This window comes from Mustela putorius, unplaced genomic scaffold, assembly GCF_011764305.1.
Source record: "Mustela putorius furo isolate JIRA1106 unplaced genomic scaffold, ASM1176430v1.1 tig00000721_pilon_pilon_pilon, whole genome shotgun sequence".
NCBI classification, from domain to species: domain Eukaryota; kingdom Metazoa; phylum Chordata; class Mammalia; order Carnivora; family Mustelidae; genus Mustela; species Mustela putorius.
The window spans coordinates 918-13,044 of record NW_025421456.1 but is presented as its reverse complement, the minus strand read 5'-3'; the positions used below and the strand labels follow the sequence as shown (position 1 = coordinate 13,044).

Sequence of the window (12,127 nt, the reverse complement as noted above, 5' to 3'; positions counted from 1 at the left end):
AGCAGAAATATTTTAACTTTTTTTTTTTTTTTTGAAAGATTAAAGAGAACTCCAAGGGACTCAGGAATTAAAGGAACATGACATACCAACTTCATAGATGAGTAATCAGACCCAGAGTGGTGAGGGACTCTCCCAAGGTCACACCATCAATAAGGCCCAGGATGGTGTTAGAATAGGCAAAACCAATACAAAACAGGGAAGGAGAAAGTCTGGCTGTACTCAGCATGTCCAAAATGTGAAGATCCCAGAATCTAGAAAAATAGCATAATTTCAGCATACAGGTAACTTACGTGTCACTTAAAAACATTAATATGAATTACAGAATGAGAGCCATGGTGGCCCCATAGTCCTCTCTGTGCTTGGGCCTCGCAGTGTGAATCCTGCTCAGGCCAGACCAACAGCTGGACTCAGATCCCCACCCCCAGCTACCAGTCTGCGTCTTACTCTTCCTATTGCCACACGGAGCTATTGTGCCAGGGCCTGACTTTCCTGCTTCTGCAGGAAATGCTGAAGGAGGGGTGGGGTAGGGAGAAGGAATGCGTAGGATGGGTCCCAGCCCATTATTCCTTTCTCCATGCTCAGGGAAGCCACAAGTGGCACAAGGAAGAATGGGGCTCATTAGTCACATTCTTCGCCTTTGTCACATGTCCTTCCTCTCTTTTCCTCTTGCCTCCAACTTCCCTCATCCCTTTGCTTCCCAGCCACAACAAACATGTTTTATTCTGAAACGATAGTCACGCCACAGGATCCTTATAAACCTGATAACACTGAGTAAGCTGGAGTGATACCTTTTCTGTTAGTAGCTCAGAACCATGGTTTTCTCCTATTTTTGAAGTATTTATTTTTTTTCTTTTTTTAAAATATTTTATTTATTTGTTTTTGAGAGAGAAAGAGAGAACACAAGTGGGGGAGAGAGGCAGAAGGAGAAGTAGACTCTCCGCTGAGCAGGAAGACAGATGTGGTACTGGATCCTAGGACCCTGAGATCATGACCTGAGCAGAAGGCAGACACTTAACCAACTGAGCCACCCAGGTGCCCTGTTATATTTCTTTTTTCCCCTTGTTCTCTAATTCACTCCTCTTTTATGGATGGTGGGAGGTAGAAGAGGATGGAGACTGTAGAAGACTCTGTCAGAGGTCGGTCACCATCCTGCTTCACTCCAAGGGACTCTGACGGGGAGGCTTTGAGTCACTCAACACTCAGGACCAGCCCAAGAGAAAACCTGTTCCACCACCCACCAACCCTCCCCAAATCACTATTGACTATTCTTTAAGCTTTGTTTCCAAAAATTTCTGACCACAGTCCTGGAACCAGGGATGGATACATATTGTGGGGGACCTGAAATGCATACAATTTGGGGTATCCTTTAAGAAAAAATGACCTAAAATTTAAAAAATAAAATTAGTACAGGATAAAAGAGACTTCTAAAAATCAGGTCCCTTAAACTAGCTAAAAGTATATTAGCTTCAAGGTAAATCCTGGGTGAACTTTGGGACTAAAAGGTTTTATTTTATGGCCATAAATAAATTATGAAGGCAAAAATTGTTTTATTTGCCTTTTCCACTTCTCCAACATTTGGCCACAGCCCTACTCATGGTGGATAGTAAGCGTTGGTCAATGAATTGTGTTTGTGCTGAGGAAACAATCGTGCCAGAGCGATGGGACGAGGCATCGTGCCAGACTGATGGGATCACCAGAACAAAAGCGCGCTGGAAACGGTCTGCCCTGGAAGCAGTGGGAACAGAAAGAAGGAAAAGGTCAGTTCTATTTGGGGCAGAGGCACAGTGATCCCAAAACGCTTCAGAGACAGGTCTGTCTGTGAATTGAGACTGGAAAGGTGAGTCCAGTCACTTCAAGCCGAGAGCAGCGTGAGCCGAAGCAGGGAGGTTTGAAGCCACATTGGAATTGTAAGTAGTCTGGTACGGCGGGAGTGTGAAGTGCAGGAAGAGGAACTGTTAGCAAGAGGAAGGGTTGAAAGGCAGGAAAGTAGGAAATACTGGAGGCATACACAGGAGTTTGGACTTTAGCCTGAGAACCAGAGGGGCCATTGATGGCTTTAAAGGCAGTAACACGATATGCATTTTTGTACTGTTCTTTTGACACTTGAATGAAGAACAGATTGAGGATGTAGGCGGCAAGACCTTAGGACCATACTGCAGTCATCAAAGTATAAGGTCACGAGGGCCTGAGCAGATGCTGCGACGGGCTCCAGGGAGGGCCAGGCGGGTAATGAGAGATGCTGTGAAGAGGGGGGTTTCACAGTTTCATGATCGAGGTTTCGCATAAGGGTTCCGGTGAGGAAAAAAACGAGGGCAGTGCGTCCAGTCCCACCGTAAGCAGTCAGCGGGGTGGCTGATGGCACCAGGGAGGGAGGAGAGGAAGCCGACTCGGAGCAGGAAGGGAGCGAGGTCTCTTCTGCAAGTGTTTAATCAGGGGTGTCCTGGGACCCCTCAAACAGTGAACTCTAATGAGCAAATAGACTCAGGGATGGAGCCAAAGAGATCATTCAAGTCAGGTTTGGATACAGACTGTCCCCCGTGTGTAAGTGCCAATGACTTAGGTGGTTGATCTGTTGGATCACCAGGAGAGGACCTTCAGGGAGACAGAAGAGCAGGCGGCCTGGGATGGAGCATGGACGTTCACAACAGGCATAGGCCACTTCCCCATCTGCTGTGTTGCAAGTTTTGCAAACCTGCTACCTGTGCCCAATGGGACAAATACTCCCGCATCATTTCCACCGTGCCCTACCTGCTGCTTCACTTCTCAGGCTAAGAAATGTTGAGCTGCTTCCTGGTTTAATTCTACCTCCATTTTCAAGTTTACCCTTAAATCTGATTTCGTCTAGAGGATTGGGTGCTCCTGCCTGTATCACAGTTATTTTCATTGGTGGATTGACTGACTGATTCGTTTTTGCCTCCCTCTCCAGTCAAAAGCTCTCTGAAGTCAGAGTCATAGTCCCATAGTTACTCCAGTCCCTGACTCATAACAGACGGTTGGTAAATAGTTTCTCAAGTGACAACTATGGATGTCAGAGGGTGTCTGCAGGTGATTGCCTCCAGGCAAGAAAGCTAGATGGGGAGCCAGTTAACTCCACTGGGAGAAGTCATTGCTGATTGATTGCTGCTGGGTCCTACACCATAATGTCATTTCTATAAGGGCATCTATGGTAAGGAATGCTATTCAGCAACAAAACTGTCATTTCTTAAAATCGGTGTTTAATAAATCTTCTCATGTAATATGTGGAGAGTTGTGTTTGCTTCCTGTTTGGTCTTACTCAGAAATAAGTACAATTTCCTGACACTGGGTCATTTGTTTTGTTGTTGTTGTTGTTCTGTTTTTGTTTTTTGATGCAGAGAATAAAAGCCCAGGCTCTGAAGTCAGACTTCCTAGATTTAAATCCTGAATCTCCCACTTACAAATGTGAGATCTTGAGGGTGTAACTCGACCTTTCTATACTTTGCTTTAGTTGTCTATAAAATGCAAGTCGCTGTAGTAACTTCCTTGTAGGTGATCGCGGAGACTATATAACTTAATATGTAAACCAAGTCTGGGACTGAGATGCCTAAATTATAACCATTACCGCTATTTCTGCTTCTGTACCTTCGCTTGCTAACCCATGAGGAGATGGAAAAATACCAGCAGACTTTCTATAGGCACTCTGTAACCACACAACCCCCGCCCAGAATTGAACCTGGCAGAGTGGCTGCTCCCGGACCCCCACCCGGCTCTGGGCTGAGAGGTAACAGTCATCTGGCACCAGAGAAACCCCCACCCAGAATTGGACGTGACAAAATGACTGCTCCTGGACCCCCCCACCCAGCTCTGGGTGCAAGAGATAATAACCATCTGGCACCCTGCGGCTTGACAGGGAGACCCCGGCCAATCCTGAGATGACACATACCCTAGCGGTGCCAACCAAGCAGTTTGAAGAACGACAGCCCTTTGACCTAACCAAGAATCTGTTCCCCGGCTTTTCCCGCTCTGTAGCGCGCCAGTCGTATTATAGAGTTCCTTTTTGATTTTCCTGCAGTATGTGGCGATTTGCTACAAGATACTATGATGTGTGATAAGTCCCTGCCTCCCCAAAAATAGTGTATAAAAAGTGTTGTGATCCTGAGCTCCGGACCTCTTAGCATCACCGGCAACGAGTGCATGGAGGTTCGGATTCGAACTCGTAATAAACGACCCTTGCTGTTTGGCTTTGACTCTGGACTCTGGTAGTCGTCTTTGGGGGGGTCTCGGAATTTGGGCACAACAGGACATGTTGAGCAATCCCAACGGCTCTTAGCTATTATTACTGTCATCTGGTGACTCTTTTACTTTAAGAACAGTTTTCCACAGGAGAGCTTAAAATGTCCAGACTTAATATCATATCAATATGTCCAAATATAGAACTTTTAATTTTCCCTCCTAAATTTCCCACTTTAATCTTCTTCATCTCAGTAAAACATAATGCCATCCATGCAATGGTTCAAACCATAAAATCTAAAAATAAGCTGTAACACCTCCCTTTCTTTTACTGCCCACATCCAAGATGTTTCCAAGACCTGGTGAGCCTATCTCCCAAATAAAATTAGAATCGGTCTGTGTTTTTTTCCATCTCCAGTGACTCCACTTTAACCACTGTTTGCCTGGACTTCTGTAAGAGCTTGCTGGCTGGGCTTCCTGCTTTTATCCTTGACCTTCAATCCATGTTACTCATTTTTAAAGGCATTAGGTGTTAGGCTAGAAGGTGAGCAAGTCATTTTCTCTTTGTTCTTTCTTCTTCTTCTTCTTCTTCTTCTTCTTCTTCTTCTTCTAAGATTTTATTTATTTATTTGACACACACACACACAGAGAGAGAGAGAGAGAGAGAGAAGGAGAGACAGCGAGAAAGATAACACAAGCAGGGGTAGTAGGAGAGGGAGAAGCAGGCTTCCTGCAGAGCAGGGAGCCTGATGCAGGCCCCCAGTCCCAGGACCCCAGGATCACGACCTGAGCCAAAAGGCAGATGCTTAACGAATGAGCCACCCAGGCGCCCCAGTCATTTTCTCTAATATTGAGTATAAGTGAAGGATTATGGAAATGCAGAGGAGGGAGTGACTAGTAATTTGGAGAATGAAATGCTTAAATGAGTGATATCTGAGCTGCTTCTGGAAGGATGAACAGGTTTATAGGCTAGAAAAGATGGGTATTTTAGACAAAGGGAAGGGCATGCTCAGACACATAAGGAAAGGATCATGACCAGCCAGACTGTGGGAAAGAATTGCTGAGCAGCCGGAGCGGCGGTGGGAAGCAGAGCTAGAAGGGTAGATTGGTGCTTGATGAGGCAGAGCTGGGCCTTCAGGGAGAAGATAGGGAAAAGTATTTCGAAGAGTTAAAGTCATTCAACATTACCAGACACGAGTTTTAGAAATATAATTGGGTGGAAAAAAGATGGAACTGGAGGCGGAGAAACGTGGTCGGACATTATTTTAATAGTTCAGGTGACAGGGGATGAGGACCTGGACTTGGAGAGTGGCACAGGGACAAAGTACTTCTATACTGCATTGGGGGACCTTGGCCATTTTGTCCTAGCTAAGTCTCAGTTTCCTTCCTAGAAAATGACAGTTTGGCTAGATAATCTCTATGCTCACATTCAGCATGATGATCCCATACATGCCTTACGATGTTTCTTTTGTTATAAATGTATCTGTCTAGTTTCCCAAACATGGAGATACCATGCCATCTATATCTTTTTTATCATGTGTATACAGACAAATCTATATAGAATGGACTGTAGAACAAGTCAATTCACACCCCAGATCTATACTTTCTAGTGGTGTGACCGTTATTTATGCATTCTGTGTCTCAGTTTCTTCATCTCTGAAATGGGGAATAATAACAGTATCGACTGCCAAAAAGGTGAAAAATTAAATGAGACAATGGAGTTGAAGTATTTAGTATAGGGTTTTGGTATGCTGTGAGTACCTACAAAAGTGGCTATGACCACCATCATCACCATTATCATCATCATTCTTACTCCTAGTGGATTGCTTGCTACCTAAAAAGCATGTAATACATTCCTGATTAGTGATTGGATAAATGCAGTAAATGAGAATACCAGTTCGGGTAAATTACTTCAAATAAATCTCTGCTTAAGTTTTTCCTTGATTACATAAATTAGATTTGTGATAATTCTATGAAAGTAGATTAGCAACAGTTAAGTCTCCTGTGCAAATGTTTACCTTGTTATATTTAGGAAGCTTCATTTGGGGAGGTGTATATGATGAAGTCATAGTAGGTCAGAAGATTATGTAGCAGAATTGTCTGTTTTTTAATTTTTTAATTTTTATTTTTTAGGAATTGTTGGTTTTGGGTACCTGGGTGGCTCAGTGGGTTAAGCCTCTGCCTTCGGCTCAGGTCATGATCTCAGGGTCCTGAGATCGAGTCCCACATCAGGCTCTCTGCTCAGTGGGGACCCTGCTTCCATCTCATTCTCTGCCCGCCTCTCTGCCTACTTGTGATCTCTTTCTGTCAAATAAATAAATAAAATCTTTTTTTAAAAAAGTTTTTTAAAAATTTTAAAATAAAAAAAAATTGTTGGTTTTCATGACATTCTAAGATTTTTTTCTGTTTTTGAAAATCAACAATCACTACATTTTTACAAATTTCTATTTGTCATAATTTTTTCACATATCATCCTGTTAAAAGATTTTCACATCATTCTTGAGCTTGAACTATTTGTGTGGGTATAATAGCCTGGCAATTTGCAGATTACATAGCTGCTTTAGTTAGAATGAGTTGCTATTGTAGTCAACTCTGGCTTATTCTGCTTTACTCTTTTAGAAGTACATATTATTATACATCTTCCATTACTATGTTCTTCTTCACTTTATGGTTCTACATTTTGGATGGATTTCAGAACAGAGATAATGACATAGTGCCACATAAAACTATCCCATCAATTGCCAATGACATCACCTCTGTCTGTAAAACAGGAAGGGAGGGGGGGATGTTGACATGGGCCATGTCTGGAACAACATAACATTGGCTCAAGTCTATAAACATCAAGTGCCTTAAGACCTTAAAATGAAATTACTAATACAACAACATTAACATTTGAAAATGGCATTGCACTGAAGGTAAGATAATATTGCCATCTTAAATCTAGCAGATATTGGGTTAAAAAAGCTCTGTAATCAGTTCTTTGAAGAAAGAACACAGCATTGAAGGAAAAGAGAACCTGGCACTTGTTTTGGCTTTTTTAAAATCCCTCCTGTATTTCATTACACAGTCACTAGGTCCCCTTCCAATTTTAATGGTCTGTGAGTGAATGAACAGGACTGATGCCATGTTGGAAAATCTGCCATGAAGACTTACCTGATGACCTGAAGCCTTGAGCACAGTCCTTCTCCCCCACTAACACACACACACATGCTTTTTGTTTAACCACAGTCTTAAGTACATCCTTGGGGTATAACGTCCTCAGTGTGCTCTGGAGATGTGACTGTGACATATGACTCTTCTCAAACATCTCCTCCCAGGTGGTCTACCAGGACATACCCCCAGCCTCCAGGGCTATACAAGTGCATCTTATGGGAGTGGATTTGCTGAGATCTGGGATTGTGGAGATCTACTGGTCTTGCAGCCACCCAAGACAAGTTTCTGTCCACAAATCCCCTTCATAAACCGTTTCTTGTCAAGCTGGATTTACCAGCCTTTTTCTTTGGTCCTATGGCTCTTTCAACCTTTGGAGGTATTTTGCATAGACCTCCCTTTCACAGAAGAGCGAATTTTGACAACCTCCCTAAGATATTCCTATTTTACTTAGTTCTTAATCTCTTGAAAATTATTTTCCATTTCAGGACATTTTTGTGACACGTTTGATTTTAAATGCTTTGAAATCCAGATTATTTAGCAAGGGATGAAATCTTCAATTATGCTACAGGAAAAGAAGCTAATCATTTTGGTTTTCTGAGATGGCATCAGTTCAACTGTCAAATACAAACAAACAAACAAAAGGCTATTATGGCTGTCAACAAGAAAATAACTGTTGTGAAGATTGTGACCACATCTGTAACACATATTGATGGCTTCCAGGAATTGGGCCATCCTAGCACTCACTCAGCCATCACCATCTTCCCAGAAATTAGGGAAGTGGGTTGCTGGGAGTCACTCTTTCCACACAGTTCCCTCTTGTTTGCTCGGTTGGAAGAATTTGAAGGAGGAGGCCAACTGGCAGCCACAATGTGTGCTTGGGACATGGGTGGGAGGAGGAGGCACAGTGACAAAGAGAAGGACAGGTAGCAATAAGGGAGGGAAGGGACTCCTCGGGGTGGTTTAGAGCTGATGATTTATTGTAGTGTGCTCCAGCAGGCAAACCCTGCCTGCCTTTTCACACAAGAAGATTAGACAGCTCTGGGTCCTCCTATTCCTTTGTCCTGCCCTCTCAGCTCTATCTTCCCCAGTGCTGCCAGAATAAACTTCCTACCAAGAAGGCTAGGTCATGCCAGTTCCTTGTTTAAAATCCTTCAATAGTGCCCCATTGTTGCCCTACAGCAGGAATCAGCAAATGACCGCTGAGGGCCTAAATTTGGCCTGACACCTATTTTTGCACAAACAGTGAACTACAAACAGTTTTTCTATTTTTAACGACTTGAAAAAAAAATTTTAAGAATATTTTATGACTTGTGAAAATTATATTGAAGTCCAATGACAATGTCCACAAAAAACGTTTTATTAAGCCACGCTCATTCGTTTCATATTAGCCACGGCTGCTTTTGCAGAGTTAAGTTGAAATTGTATGGTTCTGTAAGCCTAAAGTATTACCAAGTGGCCTTTTACCAAAGAAAGTTTAACCTTCCCAGTAAGATAAAACCCACCTTATTATCCAGGGATAACACAGAACTGCCGAGTATACCCCTCGGTCTGAAATGGCCTCTCTTGGCTGCACTCAGTTACTCCCACTCAGCCTTAAGATTCAAGTCTGCCATAAGCTCTTCCAGAAAGCCTTCTGTGAGGACCCTCCCACACTCAGGGTTGCATTATTTTTGTTCTTCTCATAATACTCTGTATAATCCTATCATTGTTCTTGTCTCCTTACACTATCCCTTCCCTTAGAACTATCAGCTTCCTGGCAACAGAGGCCATGTTTTATTCAATAATATATCCCACATCAAACACTGGTTATGGCACAGTGATAAAGGATAAAGGATAAAGGATTATTTGTTTGATAAATGAATGAATCCATCTCCCCTTAATAGTAATTTCTGGAGCTGCCAATAGAAGGGCTGTATGTGCCTCTGTCAAAAGTAGTGCATTCTAGAAGAATTACTAAGGGTCTACCTATCAAGACATACCGCTCTCCATTCTAGGACTTTATTGTCAAACTGCGAAGAGTCTATAGCTATAGACTGTGGTGAGCCTGTTTATGTTAGCTCTCCATGTAGGGAGAGTATTTGAGTTTGCTGTCACTTTAAATCCAATTCTTGGTATATTCATTATGCCAAGAAAAAAAGTCCAGGGCAGGAACTGAAATGCCATTCAATGTTAATTAAACCTACTAGCTGCTCACACTGATAAAATCTAATATTTCCCCTTGTCAGAGAAATTAAAAATCAGAACAAGCATTACCTGCTGACTTTAATTCTGATGTCTTCATGAAAGTCCCAATGTTGTCATTGCTAACTTCAAATAATAATAACTAAGGGAAAATGGGTAATCAAATGCCTAAAGGGAGAGTTCTCTTTTTTTTTTTTTTAAGATTTTATTTATTTATTTGAGAGAGAGAGAGAGAGAGAGAGCACAAGCAGGGAGAGGGGCAAAAGGGAGAGGGAGACGGACAAGCAGACTCCCCACTGAGTGGGGAGCCTGACAGTCATCAGACTTGATCCCAGGACCCTAAGACCATGACCTGAGCCAGAGTATATGATGCTTAACTGATTGAGCCACTGAGGTGCCCCCTAAAGAGAGATTTCTTAAAATGAATGCAATGCACATGTTTTATGGAAAGATTTGTGTCATGAATGTCAATGTTGGGGCACCTGGGTCACTCAGGGGGTTAAGCCTCTGCCTTCTACTCAGGTCATGATCTCAGGGTCCTGGGATCGAGCCCTGCATGGGGCTCTCTGCTCAGCCTGCTTCCTCCTCTCGCTCTCTCTGCCTGCCTCTCTGCCTACTTCTGATCTGTCAAATAAATAAATTTTTTAAAAAATTAAAAATAATTTTTAAAAATGTCAATGTCTTCATGGTAGTAAAAATATCTGTTTTATACTTATGGGTAAAATTCACACACATACCCCTTTTTTTTATCTTGGAATGGACCTCTTTTAATGTGCTTTGTTTCAAGAATAATTTTATAGCAGAGCAATGGTGAAATAAAAATGTGTAATCAATTCTTCTGAAAGTTCCTCAGCCAAAATATGTATAAAATGCATTCCTACCTCTGATTTTTTTTCTCCATGATAGCATTTTAGACCTGGAACAGTATTTCTTTTTCTTTCTTTCTTTCTTTTTTTTTTTCTTAATGTCTTCTCTGTTATACAAATGAGAAACCCAAATACTTTGCTTATTCAAACATATTGTAGAAGAACCAGTTGAGTCTCCACAAAGAATGATTTTCAGACACCGCCACTGGTGAATATTACAAGACATGAAACCTCTCCCCTCTTTTTTGGTTATTTTCTATTTCAGAGTCATGCTGGACATGGAGCTTGGCTTAGCTGAGAACTGAAGTTTGGCTGTTTTATCACAAAATCAGGTTCTTTTTCCTCTTCCCAGCTCTCCAGTAATTATCAACTTCAATAACTTATAGGCACTTTGTATTGCTAATGATCAGAGCTGTAGTTGTTGTAGTTAGAAACCAAAGGAAGATCATCTGAATTCAAGGATAAAGAGACATTTAAATGACATAAGGGCCCAAATAATACCAAGTTATGAAGAAATATACAACCCTCTACCCCTTTTTTTAATTTTAAAAATTTTATTCTTTGTCTTTGTTAGGTCCCCCCAAAAAATGGGTCCGTGATTAAAGGAGCGTGACTGATATAAAGCAAAGGTCAAACAAAGCTTTGTTCCGCGCCAAGCATCAAGAATCAGACCGAATGTTCGGGGACGTACCTCTTACAAGAGAGGGTACCTCTTACAAGCTGCACAGTGATGCTAGGTGAATTATAATTTACCCTATCGTAGACATTTGACCCAGCCTATCACCTTGGTTAGAATTGGCGCCCAAAAGGCTCTCAAAGGGTGGGGCCCATACTCCTTGGTAGCTAGGGAGACAGTATGCATCCCCCCACTGATCGGATGTCTCCACCTGGCCTGACCCACCCTTGTATCTGGGCTTTGTTACCTGAGGTTGATTTCCTGGACTTGTTTTTAAGTAAGTCCCGTGGGAGAAGGGGAGCAGGGATAGTTTAAGGGTTAAACACCGCTATTGTTTTAACCTTGATGGAAGCCTCTGACTAAATAGGTCCTTACAGTCTTATGTATTGGTCTGGCAGAAAGCTGTGGTATGAATATCATGTAGATCAACAGGAAAAACAACCAAGCCAATCTCTTGAAATGAGGTTAGTCCTGATAGGTCACGGATTAACCCCAGGAGCTGCAAAGGTTCTGCTGACTTCCGTTTTGGTTCTCTTTTTCTTTCTTTCTTTCTTTCTTTCTTTCTTTCTTTCTTTCTTTCCTTCCTTCTTTCTTTCTTTCTTTTAACATTTTATTTATTTATTTGACAGAGACATAGACAAAGGCAGAGAGCACAAGCAGAGAGAATGAAAGAGGGAGAAGGAGAAGCATACTGCACTGAGCAGGTAGCCCAATGTGAGGCACCATTCCAGGACTCTGGGATCATGACCTGAGCCAAAGGCAGACGCTTTACCGTCTGAGCCACCCACGCACCCCTGGTTTGGTTTTCTACACTGCATTGGAAATGGGTTGCTTCATAGAAGTGGTAATAGGCAGTGCAGTGTCCCTTCTCTAGTTTAAGGATGGCTTTTTACTTTCCAACACATGCCGTACACCTTGTTGAGGAAATATCCCTGCAGAATACACCTATAGCTCAATTGTCTAAATAAATAATTTTTTCTAGAAAAAGCGGTGTTGAAGAAAGGCTAAGGAGGGTCTTATCTCTACTTCTAAATGTTCATAGAAAGGTAGACAGGATTCTTCA

At 42.3% G+C, this 12,127-nt stretch overlaps 1 long non-coding RNA gene across 1 annotated transcript; it reads left to right on the top strand.

Annotated features, from left to right (window-relative positions):
- The first annotated feature begins 1,699 nt into the window (after positions 1-1,699).
- Positions 1,700-4,205, top strand: LOC123393036. The gene is made up of 2 exons (XR_006607741.1): positions 1,700-1,907; positions 2,585-4,205. It is a non-coding gene; the product is annotated as an uncharacterized LOC123393036 (long non-coding RNA).
- The last annotated feature ends 7,922 nt before the right edge of the window (positions 4,206-12,127 follow it).